Source organism: Pseudophryne corroboree, chromosome 7, assembly GCF_028390025.1.
Source record: "Pseudophryne corroboree isolate aPseCor3 chromosome 7, aPseCor3.hap2, whole genome shotgun sequence".
Classification (NCBI taxonomy): domain Eukaryota; kingdom Metazoa; phylum Chordata; class Amphibia; order Anura; family Myobatrachidae; genus Pseudophryne; species Pseudophryne corroboree.
This window is the reverse complement of record NC_086450.1, coordinates 40,064,743-40,080,607: the sequence shown is the minus strand read 5'-3', so window position 1 is coordinate 40,080,607 and position 15,865 is coordinate 40,064,743. Positions and strand designations below refer to the sequence as shown.

The 15,865-nt window shown below is 47.4% G+C and overlaps 1 protein-coding gene across 3 annotated transcripts in view; it reads left to right on the top strand.

The window, feature by feature from the left end:
* Positions 1-15,865, top strand: part of LOC134944473 (potassium voltage-gated channel subfamily H member 8-like) — an 834,050-nt gene that overhangs the window by 399,568 nt on the left and 418,617 nt on the right. The gene's annotated exons all lie outside the window — the stretch shown is intronic.

Below are 15,865 nucleotides of genomic sequence, written 5' to 3'. Positions count from 1 at the left end.
ATTTTGTACAGTCTCTGCGCAGCCCAGGACTTACTCAGCTGCTGCGCTTACATCAGCCTGTCCGGGACCGGAATTGACGTCAGGAATACTCCCTGCAGATGCTTGAACACGCCTGCATTTTTCCACACACTCACAGAAAACGGTCAGTTGCCACCCACAAACGCCCTCTTCCTGTCAATCTCCTTGCGAACGCCCGTGCGAGCGGATCCTTCGCCCAAACCCATTGCTGAGCAGCGATCTGCTTTGTATCCGTGCGACCCACCTGTGCATTGCGGTGCATACGCATGCGCAGTTTAGACCTGATCGCCCTCTGTATGAAAACGCAGCTGCGATCAGGTCTGAATTAGCCCCCATGGCCGATAGGATTAGTATTGCTGAGTTGATTCCCATAGACCTGGTTTTCCAGGCACATTGGGGGTCATTCCGAGTTGATCGCTCGCTAGCTACTTTTAGCAGCCGTGCAAATGCATTGTCGCCGCCCACGGGGGAGTGTATATTCGCTTTGCAAGTGTGCGATCACGTGTGCAGCCGAGCGGGACGAAAAAGTATTTTGCCGTTTCTGAGTAGCTCTGGACTTACTCAGCCCTCGCGATCACTTCAGTCCTTTTGGACCCGGAATTGACGTCAGACACCCGCCCTGCAAACGATTGGACACGCCTGCGTTTTTCCAAACACTCCCTGAAAACGGTCAGTTGACACCCACAAAAGCCCTCTTCCTGTCAATCTCCTTGCGATCGGCTGTGCGAATGAATTCTTCGTTAAATCCATCGCCCATCAACAATACACTTTGTACCCGTACGACGCACCCTGCACATTGCGGTGCATACACATGCGCAGTAGTAACCTGTTCACTGCAATAAGAAAAACGGCAGCGAGTGATCAACTCGGAATAACCCCTATTGTGAGCAGGTACTGTGGATCAATTACAAAAAGTGTAAAAGATGGAGACGAGACAAAAAATGTTGTTGGCCTAAATCTGACCACTCAGATAGAGGGAGAGGCCCACAATCCTGTTCTGGGAATTGAACCCAGATAATCATTCTACACGGGATCAAAGCCCAAATCACTACCACATGACTACCATTCATTCAATCATTTCCAGTTTGCTTGGACTATCTAGCCTCATGTATGGTTTCCATAAGTTCAAACGTTTGTGCCATACTTGCCTACCTGACCCTCTCCATGAGGGAGAAAATGCTCTGTTCCTGGACTTTCCTGGTAATGTATGATTGCCATCACCTGTGGTGAAACACCTTTCTAATCAATTAACTAGCTCACCACAGGTGATGGCAATCATACATTACCAGGAAAGTCCAGGAACAGAGCATTTTCTCCCTCATGGAGAGGGGCAGGTAGGCAAGTATGCCCGGGCTTTAGATGAGCGAAGCATAGCTATTAATGTACAGCTTGCAGCCAGCTTTTTCCCCCATCTCTGAGAATGTGTAAACCAGGAGTATTTTACATGCGGCCCAGCAGCTGCTAAGGAACTACACATCCCAGCATGCCCTGCCACAGTTTTACTCTTGGGGCATGCTGGGATGTTTGGTTCCACAGCAGCATGTTGAATACCGCTGATGTAAACTTTTGAGTTCTTTCGTAAGGAGAAAAGTGTTCAGTGGCCGCCTGTAAAACAGAATATGCGCCTACCATTTTCTCTCACTGAAATAATCTTGTGTGCTCAGAGATAAACAGTTGCACAGATGAAGACAGCTGGGAGTTTATGGACTGGTAAAGCTGACAATGAAACTGAGGGCACTGCTTATAAGTATTGATGACACAGTAATAGATGTGCCTAGAATTATACCTCCTCTTCTGAAAACTCCTTGCCCGGGGATTATTTGTGCTGTAACTCAGGGAATACTAAAGCATTCCCATCTGCGCCTAATAAAGTAGTTTAAGTGCAGGAATTTGTATATGTGCCATTTATGTTGTATAAAGAGTGCAGCTTAAACTACTGTCTATATTACCCCTCAGAAATAACGGGCGATGGTTATTTTTTTCACATGAAAATATTTTAGTCATTGCATACAGCACTCGAACGATTGTCATCTGGTACAGCCTCAAGACAGGTATTGCGCAGGTACATATAGTACTACAATGCTTGTTAAATAGGCTTCCCAATAAAAATGCACAGGAACGTTTCTGTGATGGTGTTGGAACGCCCCACATCGTCCATAAATCTCGCATTTTAGTTTGCAGCAGGGGTGTGTGGTAAAATGAGGGAATTGAGCCTACCATATGTCCGTACCTCGCATTGGGAAAATCAATTTTTCATGACTCCCATGGTATATTTTATACAGAGAAATCTGGGGTTATATCTCTTCTCTGTTTTGTCTTTGGCATGTACAGCCTGTGTAAGTTACTCAGTCCTACACCGTGACACTTTGGGGGGAATTCAATTGTTTGAAAAGTCGGTTGGTTGTCTGTTTTTTTTTTCTGTTTTTTTTAGATAGGTGAAAACAGTAACCCAACTGACTTTTCAAACAATTGAATACCCCCCTTAGTATTGTGGTTCTGCTATTTATCCTAGTGATATTTGGCATATAGGTACTATTTAGTTTGTGAGACATCTGCCTGTCACTTATGTTATGGGAACTATACAAACAGTATATAGTAGCAATGTACTGTAAGCTAGTTTTACCAATCTATAAACTAATAGGTGCTAATGACATCAACAGGGCACTTCATGGCCAAGTGTACAAAAGACACAGGTAAGTTGTGAAGTTATGGGCTGCATTTTAATGAATATTGGTCCAGCCAAATGGCTCTGACTCTGGACTTGCCTATCGCCACACTGCTTAGATACAGCGACACCCCCCCCCCCCCATTATGGGGCACTTCCCTAGGGAATGTCAAACTGGGATACTTCCAATAATATTGGGCGCTTCACATTGGGCCCCTGTCTTATGAGGTAAGTACCCATCTTCTCTTCATGACAGCATATGCTTCTGATGAAGTTGTGTGCAGTGATGCGGCGAAACGCGTTACCAGCAATATTCTACAGGAACTGGGGGGGACCTTCCTTTGGACACATGTAGATAGTTCTGGAGCTTTGGACAATATCTTTCCATCCTAGCAGCAACTTGTGGACTATCATCTTTTCCATTTTCGCATTGTCCGTGGATACTAAGCAAAAACACAAGAACTCATCGTTGCCAATTCCACAACTGCTTTTGGTACATCCACTTCTAGTTATGTGGCTGGACACTATTCTGGATGGTAAACTTATCCGATATTAAACCTTAATGTACTATTATTGGAATTGGACATTTCTACATATAGCCCAGTTCCATTCTTAAATAGCATGTGTTATTATTGGTCTATATGTGGTGCACCAACTTATTGATTCGTAGAGTTCTATTTAAAAAGATAAAAGCATCATAAAAAATACTTCATTATATTTTTTGGTGCCGTAGCAGTAACAGTCTGTTCCGGCAAGGCGATGCCTTCACTGTTGTGTAAGATGCCATGTGCCCTGTACAGATGCGCCACAGGGGCTGGGATGCACAATGCACTATGGGAGAGAACAGGAAGAGAATGGCCCCTTCCTGTTTATCTCCCCTAAGGGTGCACATACCACCATCACTTTATTAAATACAGATTGTGCGCAGCTCCCATTAAAACAAATGCGGGCTGCAGCTCTGTTACTAGAAAACAGAAAAGGTGGAGAAACCAAGTATTGACAAATGAAGTTAAAGACTTTATATTGTTTACAAAAGAGACCCCTGTAGTCTACATGGCATTTTAATAGTGACTATAAGGCAATGCATTGTCATTTATGGAACTAAACCAGATCCTCGTGTCATTTTAAAATATTTCCTGTTACGTTTAGCGCTGTCCACCTTTCCTTTATGTAGGAATTGTATAAAACGCATATAAAAATGGTTATATAGTAGAATACAAGCAATGCTATCCTTCAGATTGTAAGCTCCGTGAGCAAGGCACTCCTCCCTCCTATTCTCATTACCTACTTCTCTTGCACACCAGACACCCTCTATACCTCCGACTTGGGTTCTTTGCCCACGGACTACACTCCTTCCTTGTTTTTTGTTTCTTCAGACGCTGTAGACCCTTATCTGCGCCGTCGCTAATAGGTATGGTTTCCATCTTACGCTGTGTCTTCCCATTGCATCGGTGGCTGTGTTGAGAGTTGTAGATCTGTGTTACTTTTCAACTCAAATTTATTGCTCTGTAGTGTTTTACACTGTACAGTCTATTGTTTTACCTTCTGGACGACGCTGTGGAAACCTGTGACGCCATATAATGAAAGTTTAATAGTAATATTAATAATAATGCTAGTTTGGATGAGAAGGTTTATCCATCAGGCTAAGCCTCTATTTCCAGTGTCATGAATCCTCCGTCATGTCATGGCAAGTTCTTCCAGAAATGGGGTGGGATGGAGCAATGATAGCACTGCAGCCAAACCCGCGTTCTCATATGCACCAAGCTCCAGCATATAGTCCGGATCTTGGATGCGGTGGGCATTGCCATGTTTAGAAGCCTATGGACTTCTTTTCATGTTTCCCCCCCAGAGAGGGATCCCACTGGATCCTCCCCCCTCCCCCACAGCACCACCCGCAGTGCCGGGAGAGCTGTCCTTTGTGATTTTTGTTGGGTGCAGGGTTTGTGGTGCGGACCCACTGGCACCGCACATCCTTCACCCATTATAGATACACCACTGAGAGGGCCCGCTACGGAACACCCACCATGATGTCTGCTCCATCTCCAGACAGTTTCCAGTAGGGCGGACCACTAATTACATTTGTAGCAATCTGGCACATTAGTCTGAATTATCTAGAATCATTTATCTTCATTATATGCAAACCGCTGGATAAATACATTATGAAGCCATACTGCACGGCTTATCTCCTCTGGGACAGGGCCCCCTTAGCCGCTGGGCCCAGACACAGACTGCTATGGCTGCAGTTACACCCTATATTGGTTACTAAAAGCCTTCATGCTATTAAAAGGGTATTGCTGGCTCCATTTTACCAGCAAAGTCTGTTGCTTTTTGGGAGCGCTGAAGGTGCAGTGGCTGTGATAATTATTTCCTTTTAAGAGATATTTTCCCTCCCATTTAACTAATTGCTTCATCCAGAAATCTCAGCTGCTTTACAGTAATTATTCAGAATACAACTTCACTTGTTCAGGGCACTCCACAGAGATGTACAGAGAGCCCAGTAACAAAATAATATCCATAAATGACTATGATCCAGCACGAGGACATCATTACATTAATACAGCTGTCATTTTCTGGAGCTTTCTGCTCCTATTAGAGATCCCTTTGTGCCGGATGCCCGGGGCAGGTAGTCACGGAGATCTCTAAGTAATAACAACAATTGGATGGCTCTGGGAAATTGAAAAGGCTCTTTGGACATTAGATTACAATCCTTCTCTGATGTAGCTCTGCAGCGGCAACTGTCCTTGTAATCAGGAGGCATAATAAAGTTATATCTGTAATTGAAAAAAAAACTTTCCTAAAAACAAAAGAAAAATAAATCAATCTCGTCGGAAAAAGTAATTAAGTGATTTCAGGATGAGATAATGAGCAGGAAGCAGAAAGGAGGGTGCTAAATAGTACTTGCAACAATACTTGAGAAGGAATATATATGTTTTACCAGCGGCCAGGATTCCGGCTGTCATGATCCGGACAGTGGGATCCGATTCCCGGCCACCAGTATGCCGGCAGTGAGGCGAGCACTAGAAAGCCCCTTGCGGGCCCGCTGCGCTCACCACGCTGCAGGCACGATGTCTCACTGCACTCGTTACAGCCTATGTGTTAGGGTCTCCTGCCCTGTGCTGCCACGTCGTCATGGCAACCGGGAGACAAGTGCTAGTGGAGTAACCTGAGCGCAGCTGTTACTCCGGTTCGGGTCTTTTGCTGTGCAGTGGTTATAGGCTCTGTGCACGGCAGGGGATCCGGTGCTGGTTTTTGTGCTCACAGTCTGTGAGGTCTGAGTGGGGCGTGGACAGCACCTGCTTTATAAGGCCTCTTTTCAGGGTAAGCAGATGCTGCTGAATCTCTGTTGGTTAGTCAGTTCATGAAAGTTAGCCAGTACTGTGTAGCTTTGTATTTGTTTGTTGCTTACTGCAAATAGGCCTGGGGATTTGGTATTACACTCTGCCAATCCAGACCTAGCAGTAAGACTGGAGTCAGTCGTTTAGCTTGCTGGGGTTCTGTTACTACTCTGTGAACTTAGCAAGTTTGCGGCTGTATTCTAAGACTTGCCTGTCTAATCCTGTCTCACTGTGCTAGGTGTCAGGGGTCAGTTTAGTGGCAGTAAGCTGAACCTGTGCACTGCAAGTGAGAATTAGGATTGTGGAGACTCTCCTTGTGTCTATCATTCCATCTCTGACCAAGGAGTTTACTGCCACACCCGTTGGTAACCCTTTAGGGTTTTGCTGTTGCCCTTAGCAACAGCATTTCGGGTTCTCTACGTATTAAAACACAACATCTTGCTTTTCCCATCTGAGCAGTTCTAATACAAGGGAGATACTGTTAGGGTCTCCTGCCCTGTGCTGCCACGTCGTCATGGCAAACGGGAGACAAGTGCTAGTGGAGTAACCTGAGCACAGCTGATACTCCGGTTCGGGTCTTTTGCTGTGCAGTGGTTATAGGCTCTGTGCACGGCAGGGGATCCGGTGCTGGTTTTTGTGCTCACAGTCTGTGAGGTCTGAGTGGGGCGTGGACAGCACCTGCTTTATAAGGCCTCTTTTCAGGGTAAGCAGATGCTGCTGAATCTTTGTTGGTTAGTCAGTTCATGAAAGTTAGCCAGTACTGTGTAGCTTTGTATTTGTTTGTTGCTTACTGCAAATAGGCCTGGGGATTTGGTATTACACTCTGCCAATCCAGACCTAGCAGTAAGACTGGAGTCAGTCGTTTAGCTTGCTGGGGTTCTGTTACTACTCTGTGAACTTAGCAAGTTTGCGGCTGTATTCTAAGACTTGCCTGTCTAATCCTGTCTCACTGTGCTAGGTGTCAGGGGTCAGTTTAGTGGCAGTAAGCTAAAACCTGTGCACTGCAAGTGAGAATTAGGATTGTGGAGATTCTCCTTGTGTCTATCATTCCATCTCTGACCAAGGAGTTTACTGCCACACCCGTTGGTAACCCTTTAGGGTTTTGCTGTTGCCCTTAGCAACAGCATTTCGGGTTCTCTACGTATTAAAACACAACATCTTGCTTTTCCATCTGAGCAGTTCTAATACAAGGGAGATACCCAGTTCCTTAGCCTCTGGGCTTCTCTGTTCACTTTGTGTGTATTTTGTTACCCTTTCACCTTCTGTGTACATTATGTCATATCCCCCAGTTTGTCTGTGAGTCCATCTGTTTTGCATAACAGTTCAAACACCAGTACATTCCTGCAGACACTGGAGTGCATAACAGTTCTGACACCAGTACTTTCCTGCAGGCACTGGTGTGCATAACATATTCAGCAGCCTAATACTCCTGTTGAAATTTTGTGGGAATATGGAGCATACCCCTCAAAATACGTTGCAACAGGTGGTCGATCAGGTGCAGGTCCTGACTCGACAATTTAATGATTTGTCCATTAAAATGCACACCTCCCAGGCTGCTGGCGGAGCTCCCGCAGCAGCAGCACCTGCAGGGGTTAAGGAGCCGAAAGTAAATCTCCCGGATCGTTTTTCTGGAGATCGCTCGCAGTTCTTTTGTTTCAAGGAGAGCTGCAAGCTATACTTCCGGCTTAGGCCTCAGTCTTCTGGGTCGGAGATTCAGCGGGTGGGCATAGTGATTTCCTTGCTACAAGGAGACCCACAGGTCTGGGCATATGGGTTGCAGCCTTAAAAGTGTTGATGCTTTTTTTACGGCACTGGGCATGTTGTATGATGACCCTGACAAGACGGCCTCAGCCGAGGCTCAGATTTCGATCCTTAAGCAAGGGCGAAGGCCAGTTGAGGTTTACTGTACGGAGTTTCGGAGGTTGGCCCATGATACCCAGTGGAATGACCCAGCCCTGAGACACCAGTACCGAAGAGGTCTTTCTAACCAGATAAAGGACCAACTGGTACAATATCCCTTGCCTGATAGCTTGGATCAGCTCATGCAGTTATCCATCCGGGTGGATAGACGGCTGAGAGAGCGTAGGCTTGAAAGGGAGACTGAGATTTCCTTCCTTCCCAAGGGAACCTCAGACTCTGAGGAATTTTCTGAGGAGCCTATGCAGATTGGGGCTACCCGCCTCTCCTCGCGTGAGAAGACGCGGAGGAGACAGCAGGGGTTGTGTTTGTACTGTGGGAATAAAGGTCATGTGGTAGTATCATGCCCAGAAAAGCCGGAAAACTTCAGGGCCTGAGGGTGATGGGAAATATCCTGTCAGGCCAGAAGTCAGAATTTCCCAAGAAGACTTTTATCATTCCGGTGACCTTGAAGATCCTCGGTCAAACTGTCAAGACTGAGGCCTTTGTGGACAGTGGGGCCGACGGGGTTTTTATGGACCGCCAATTCGCCCTGAAACACTCTGTTCCCTTAGTACCCTTGGCATCGGAAATTGAGATTTGTGGGTTAAACGGGGAACCATTATCCCAAGGTAAAATTACCTCTTGCACTAGCCAGATTTCTTTGTTTATTGGAGCCACACACTCTGAAAAATTGTCCTTTTATGTGACTGTCTGTACTTTTGCCCCATTGGTGTTGGGGTTACCCTGGTTAAGGGCCCACAATCCTCAATTTGACTGGGTCTCTGGGGAGATTCTTAGTTGGGGTACTGATTGTTTCAGGAGTTGCTTGAGCCTTCCAGTCAGGCTCTCGCAGCTAAGTTTGCCAGGATTGCCAGGGTGTTATGCAGATTTTGCGGACGTGTTCTCCAAAAAAGTTGCAGAGGTACTACCTCCCCATCGCCCCTATGACTGTGCCATTGATTTGTTGCCAAATGCTAAGCTTCCCAAGAGCAGGTTGTACTCCCTGTCACGTCCTGAGACTCAGGCTATGGCAGAGTACATTCAGGAGAACTTGGCTAAGGGATTTATCAGACCTTCACAGTCTCCAGTTGGGTCGGGGTTCTTCTTCGTGGGTAAAAAGGACGGTTCGTTGCGACCCTGCATCGACTTCAGGGAATTGAACCGTATCACGATTAAAAACTCATACCCACTGCCTCTCATTTCGGTCTTGTTTGACCAGCTTCGTACTGCCACCATTTTTTCTAAGATTGACCTACGCGGTGCGTACAATCTAATCCGAATAAGAGAGGGGGATGAATGGAAGACTGCCTTTAATACCCACTCAGGGCATTATGAATATTTGGTGATGCCTTTTGGGCTCTGTAATGCCCCGGCAGTCTTCCAGGATTTCATGAATGATGTGCTCAGGGAATATTTGGATAGATTCTTAGTTGTATACTTAGATGACATCCTAATCTTCTCCCATTCCCTGGAGGAACATCGGAAGCATGTACGCTTAGTCCTCCAGAAACTCAGAGACCACCGGCTTGGGGCGAAGCTGGAGAAGTGCGAATTTGAAGTTCAGCAAATCGCATTTCTAGGATATATTATCTCCCCAGAAGGTTTCCAAATGGAGGGTTCCAAGGTACAGGCAGTCCTGGATTGGGTGCAGCCCACTAGTTTGAAGGCGCTTCAGCGTTTCCTGGGCTTTGCGAATTTTTATAGACGATTTATCGCTGGATTTTCGTCTATAGTGGCGCCCTTGGTGGCACTCACTAAGAAAGGGGCGGATGTTGCTCACTGGTCTTGTGAGGCTAAAGCGGCTTTTGCCCGTCTCAAAAGGGCATTTGTTTCGGCCAAGGTGCTGCGACACCCAGATCCAGAGCGTCCTTTTGTGGTGGAGGTGGATGCCTCTGAGATGGGTATTGGGGCAGTGCTTTCTCAGATGGGAGTGTCTGATAATCGCCTTCATCCCTGTGCTTACTTTTCCCGTAAATTTTCGCCTGCCGAGATGAATTATGACGTGGGTAACCGGGAATTGTTGGCTATTAAGGATGCACTCGAGGAGTGGAGACACTGGCTTGAGGGGGCTAAGTTTGTGGTCTCAATTCTCACTGACCATAAGAATCTGGCATATTTAGAGTCAGCGAAGCGTCTCAATGCCAGGCAGGCACGATGGGCTTTGTTTTTTGCTCGCTTTAATTTTTTGATAACATATCGCCCTGGGTCAAAAAACATCAAGGCTGATGCGCTCTCGCGGAGTTTTGCTCCAATCCAGGAGACCACCGAGGAGCCGTTGCCCATTGTTTCCCCATCATGTATTAAAGTGGGCATTACCCAGGACCTCTTATCATTAGTCCTTAGAGCACAGGAGCAGGCTCCTCCAGACCTTCCGGTAGGTCTTTTGTTTGTGCCTCCTAGGTTAAGACAGCGAGTGTTCCTGGAATTCCATGCCAAGAAGTCGGCAGGTCACCCGGGTATTGCCAGAACTCGGGAGTTGCTATCTAGGGCGGTGTGGTGGCCCTCGGTGGCTAAGGATGTGGATCAGTGGGTTCGGGCATGTGACATCTGTGCCCGAAATAAGACTCCTAGAGGGGTTCCTGTTGGCCCATTACATCCACTCTCTATCCCATCTAAGCCATGGACCCACATTTCAATGGATTTTGTGGTGGACTTGCCCAAATCCTCGGGGATGACAGCCATCTGGGTTATCGTTGACAGGTTTTCGAAGATGGCGCACTTCGTTCCACTGGTTGGGCTGCCATCAGCCAGACGCCTGTCTGAATTATTTATGCTGCATGTTGTGCGCCTCCACGGGTTGCCACTTGATGTGGTCTCTGACCGCGGATCCCAGTTTGTGGCCAAATTCTGGAGGGCATTTTGTTCCGATCTCCAGATTTCTGTCAGCTTGTCGTCAGGCTACCATCCGCAGTCTAATGGGCAGACTGAAAGGGTGAACCAGTCCTTGGAGCAGTTCCTCAGGTGTTATGTCTCCAAGTGTCAGACTGACTGGGTTGCTCATCTGTCCATGGCGGAGTTTGCCTATAACAACGCGGCTCACTCTGCTACAGGGATCTCTCCCTTCCTTTGTGTGTATGGGCATCATCCTAAGGCCAATTCTTTTGACCCCCTGGACTCCACGCCTGGTGGTTCCTCTGTGGTTTCGGTCCTTAGAGGTATTTGGCAGAAAGTGAAGAAAGCCCTTGTGTCTGTGTCATTAGTGACCAAAAGGGTTTTTGATAAGCGGAAAAGACCCTGCAGTTTCAAATTAGGAGACTTCGTCTGGTTGTCTACCAAGAATTTGAAGTTGAGACAGCCATCTCATAAGTTAGGGCCCCGGTTCATCGGCCCTTATAAGATCACCAGGGTTATCAATCCGGTGGCATTTCAGTTAGATCTGCCCCGTTCTTTGGGTATCAATAAAACATTTCATTGTTCCCTTTTAAAACGGGCGATTAGTAATCCTTCTTCCAGTGGAAGACCTTCCCCTCTTCTGATACGTGGCCAGAGGGAGTTTGTTGTTGAAAGGATTCTTGACTCCAAGGTGGTTCGGGGTCGGCTGTCATTTTTGGTGCACTGGAAGGGGTATGGCCCGGAGGAGCGGTCGTGGGTGCGCAGTTGTGATCTTCATGCCCCCAGACTGATACGCTCTTTCTTCTCGCAGTTCCCCGATAAACCCGGTGGTAGGGGTTCTTTGACCCCTCGTCAGAGGGGGGGTACTGTTAGGGTCTCCTGCCCTGTGCTGCCACGTCGTCATGGCAAACGGGAGACAAGTGCTAGTGGAGTAACCTGAGCACAGCTGATACTCCGGTTCGGGTCTTTTGCTGTGCAGTGGTTATAGGCTCTGTGCACGGCAGGGGATCCGGTGCTGGTTTTTGTGCTCACAGTCTGTGAGGTCTGAGTGGGGCGTGGACAGCACCTGCTTTATAAGGCCTCTTTTCAGGGTAAGCAGATGCTGCTGAATCTTTGTTGGTTAGTCAGTTCATGAAAGTTAGCCAGTACTGTGTAGCTTTGTATTTGTTTGTTGCTTACTGCAAATAGGCCTGGGGATTTGGTATTACACTCTGCCAATCCAGACCTAGCAGTAAGACTGGAGTCAGTCGTTTAGCTTGCTGGGGTTCTGTTACTACTCTGTGAACTTAGCAAGTTTGCGGCTGTATTCTAAGACTTGCCTGTCTAATCCTGTCTCACTGTGCTAGGTGTCAGGGGTCAGTTTAGTGGCAGTAAGCTAAAACCTGTGCACTGCAAGTGAGAATTAGGATTGTGGAGATTCTCCTTGTGTCTATCATTCCATCTCTGACCAAGGAGTTTACTGCCACACCCGTTGGTAACCCTTTAGGGTTTTGCTGTTGCCCTTAGCAACAGCATTTCGGGTTCTCTACGTATTAAAACACAACATCTTGCTTTTCCATCTGAGCAGTTCTAATACAAGGGAGATACCCAGTTCCTTAGCCTCTGGGCTTCTCTGTTCACTTTGTGTGTATTTTGTTACCCTTTCACCTTCTGTGTACATTATGTCATATCCCCCAGTTTGTCTGTGAGTCCATCTGTTTTGCATAACAGTTCAAACACCAGTACATTCCTGCAGACACTGGAGTGCATAACAGTTCTGACACCAGTACTTTCCTGCAGGCACTGGTGTGCATAACAGATACCCAGTTCCTTAGCCTCTGGGCTTCTCTGTTCACTTTGTGTGTATTTTGTTACCCTATCACCTTCTGTGTACGTTATGTCATATTCCCCAGTCTGTCTGTGAGTCCATTTATTTTGCATAACAGTTCAAACACCAGTACATTCCTGCAGGCACTGGAGTGCATAACAGTCCTGACACCAGTACTTTCCTGCAGGCACTGGTGTGCATAACATATTCAGCAGCCCAATACTCCTGTTGAAATTTTGTGGGAATATGGAGCATACCCATCAAAATACGTTGCAACAGGTGGTCGATCAGGTGCAGGTCCTGACTCGACAATTTAATGATTTGTCCATTAAAATGCACACCTCCCAGGCTGCTGGCGGAGCTCCCGCAGCAGCAGCACCTGCAGGGGTTAAGGAGCCGAAAGTAAATCTCCCGGATCGTTTTTCTGGAGATCGCTCGCAGTTCTTTTGTTTCAAGGAGAGCTGCAAGCTATACTTCCGGCTTAGGCCTCAGTCTTCTGGGTCGGAGATTCAGCGGGTGGGCATAGTGATTTCCTTGCTACAAGGAGACCCACAGGTCTGGGCATATGGGTTGCAGCCTGACTGTCCGTCGCTTAAAAGTGTTGATGCTTTTTTTACGGCACTGGGCATGTTGTATGATGACCCTGACAAGACGGCCTCAGCCGAGGCTCAGATTTCGATCCTTAAGCAAGGGCGAAGGCCAGTTGAGGTTTACTGTACGGAGTTTCGGAGGTTGGCCCATGATACCCAGTGGAATGACCCAGCCCTGAAACACCAGTACCGAAGAGGTCTTTCTAACCAGATAAAGGACCAACTGGTACAATATCCCTTGCCTGATAGCTTGGATCAGCTCATGCAGTTATCCATCCGGGTGGATAGACGGCTGAGAGAGCGTAGGCTTGAAAGGGAGACTGAGATTTCCTTCCTTCCCAAGGGAACCTCAGACTCTGAGGAATTTTCCAAGGAGCCTATGCAGATTGGGGCTACCCGCCTCTCCTCGCGTGAGAAGACGCGGAGGAGACAGCAGGGGTTGTGTTTGTACTGTGGGAATAAAGGTCATGTGGTAGTATCATGCCCAGAAAAGCCGGAAAACTTCAGGGCCTGAGGGTGATGGGAAATATCCTGTCAGGCCAGAAGTCAGAATTTCCCAAGAAGACTTTTATCATTCCGGTGACCTTGAAGATCCTCGGTCAAACTGTCAAGACTGAGGCCTTTGTGGACAGTGGGGCCGACGGGGTTTTTATGGACCGCCAATTCGCCCTGAAACACTCTGTTCCCTTAGTACCCTTGGCATCGGAAATTGAGATTTGTGGGTTAAACGGGGAACCATTATCCCAAGGTAAAATTACCTCTTGCACTAGCCAGATTTCTTTGTTTATTGGAGCCACACACTCTGAAAAATTGTCCTTTTATGTGACTGTCTGTACTTTTGCCCCATTGGTGTTGGGGTTACCCTGGTTAAGGGCCCACAATCCTCAATTTGACTGGGTCTCTGGGGAGATTCTTAGTTGGGGTACTGATTGTTTCAGGAGTTGCTTGAGCCTTCCAGTCAGGCTCTCGCAGCTAAGTTTGCCAGGATTGCCAGGGTGTTATGCAGATTTTGCGGACGTGTTCTCCAAAAAAGTTGCAGAGGTACTACCTCCCCATCGCCCCTATGACTGTGCCATTGATTTGTTGCCAAATGCTAAGCTTCCCAAGAGCAGGTTGTACTCCCTGTCACGTCCTGAGACTCAGGCTATGGCAGAGTACATTCAGGAGAACTTGGCTAAGGGATTTATCAGACCTTCACAGTCTCCAGTTGGGTCGGGGTTCTTCTTCGTGGGTAAAAAGGACGGTTCGTTGCGACCCTGCATCGACTTCAGGGAATTGAACCGTATCACGATTAAAAACTCATACCCACTGCCTCTCATTTCGGTCTTGTTTGACCAGCTTCGTACTGCCACCATTTTTTCTAAGATTGACCTACGCGGTGCGTACAATCTAATCCGAATAAGAGAGGGGGATGAATGGAAGACTGCCTTTAATACCCACTCAGGGCATTATGAATATTTGGTGATGCCTTTTGGGCTCTGTAATGCCCCGGCAGTCTTCCAGGATTTCATGAATGATGTGCTCAGGGAATATTTGGATAGATTCTTAGTTGTATACTTAGATGACATCCTAATCTTCTCCCATTCCCTGGAGGAACATCGGAAGCATGTACGCTTAGTCCTCCAGAAACTCAGAGACCACCGGCTTGGGGCGAAGCTGGAGAAGTGCGAATTTGAAGTTCAGCAAATCGCATTTCTAGGATATATTATCTCCCCAGAAGGTTTCCAAATGGAGGGTTCCAAGGTACAGGCAGTCCTGGATTGGGTGCAGCCCACTAGTTTGAAGGCGCTTCAGCGTTTCCTGGGCTTTGCGAATTTTTATAGACGATTTATCGCTGGATTTTCGTCTATAGTGGCGCCCTTGGTGGCACTCACTAAGAAAGGGGCGGATGTTGCTCACTGGTCTTGTGAGGCTAAAGCGGCTTTTGCCCGTCTCAAAAGGGCATTTGTTTCGGCCAAGGTGCTGCGACACCCAGATCCAGAGCGTCCTTTTGTGGTGGAGGTGGATGCCTCTGAGATGGGTATTGGGGCAGTGCTTTCTCAGATGGGAGTGTCTGATAATCGCCTTCATCCCTGTGCTTACTTTTCCCGTAAATTTTCGCCTGCCGAGATGAATTATGACGTGGGTAACCAGGAATTGTTGGCTATTAAGGATGCACTTGAGGAGTGGAGACACTGGCTTGAGGGGGCTAAGTTTGTGGTCTCAATTCTCACTGACCATAAGAATCTGGCATATTTAGAGTCAGCGAAGCGTCTCAATGCCAGGCTGGCACGATGGGCTTTGTTTTTTGCTCGCTTTAATTTTTTGATAACATATCGCCCTGGGTCAAAAAACATCAAGGCTGATGCGCTCTCGCTGAGTTTTGCTCCAATCCAGGAGACCACCGAGGAGCCGTTGCCCATTGTTTCCCCATCATGTATTAAAGTGGGCATTACCCAGGACCTCTTATCATTAGTCCTTAGAGCACAGGAGCAGGCTCCTCCAGACCTTCCAGTAGGTCTTTTGTTTGTGCCTCCTAGGTTAAGACAGCGAGTGTTCCTGGAATTCCATGCCAAGAAGTCGGCAGGTCACCCGGGTATTGCCAGAACTCGGGAGTTGCTATCTAGGGCGGTGTGGTGGCCCTCGGTGGCTAAGGATGTGGATCAGTGGGTTCGGGCATGTGACATCTGTGCCCGAAATAAGACTCCTAGAGGGGTTCCTGTTGGCCCATTACATCCAC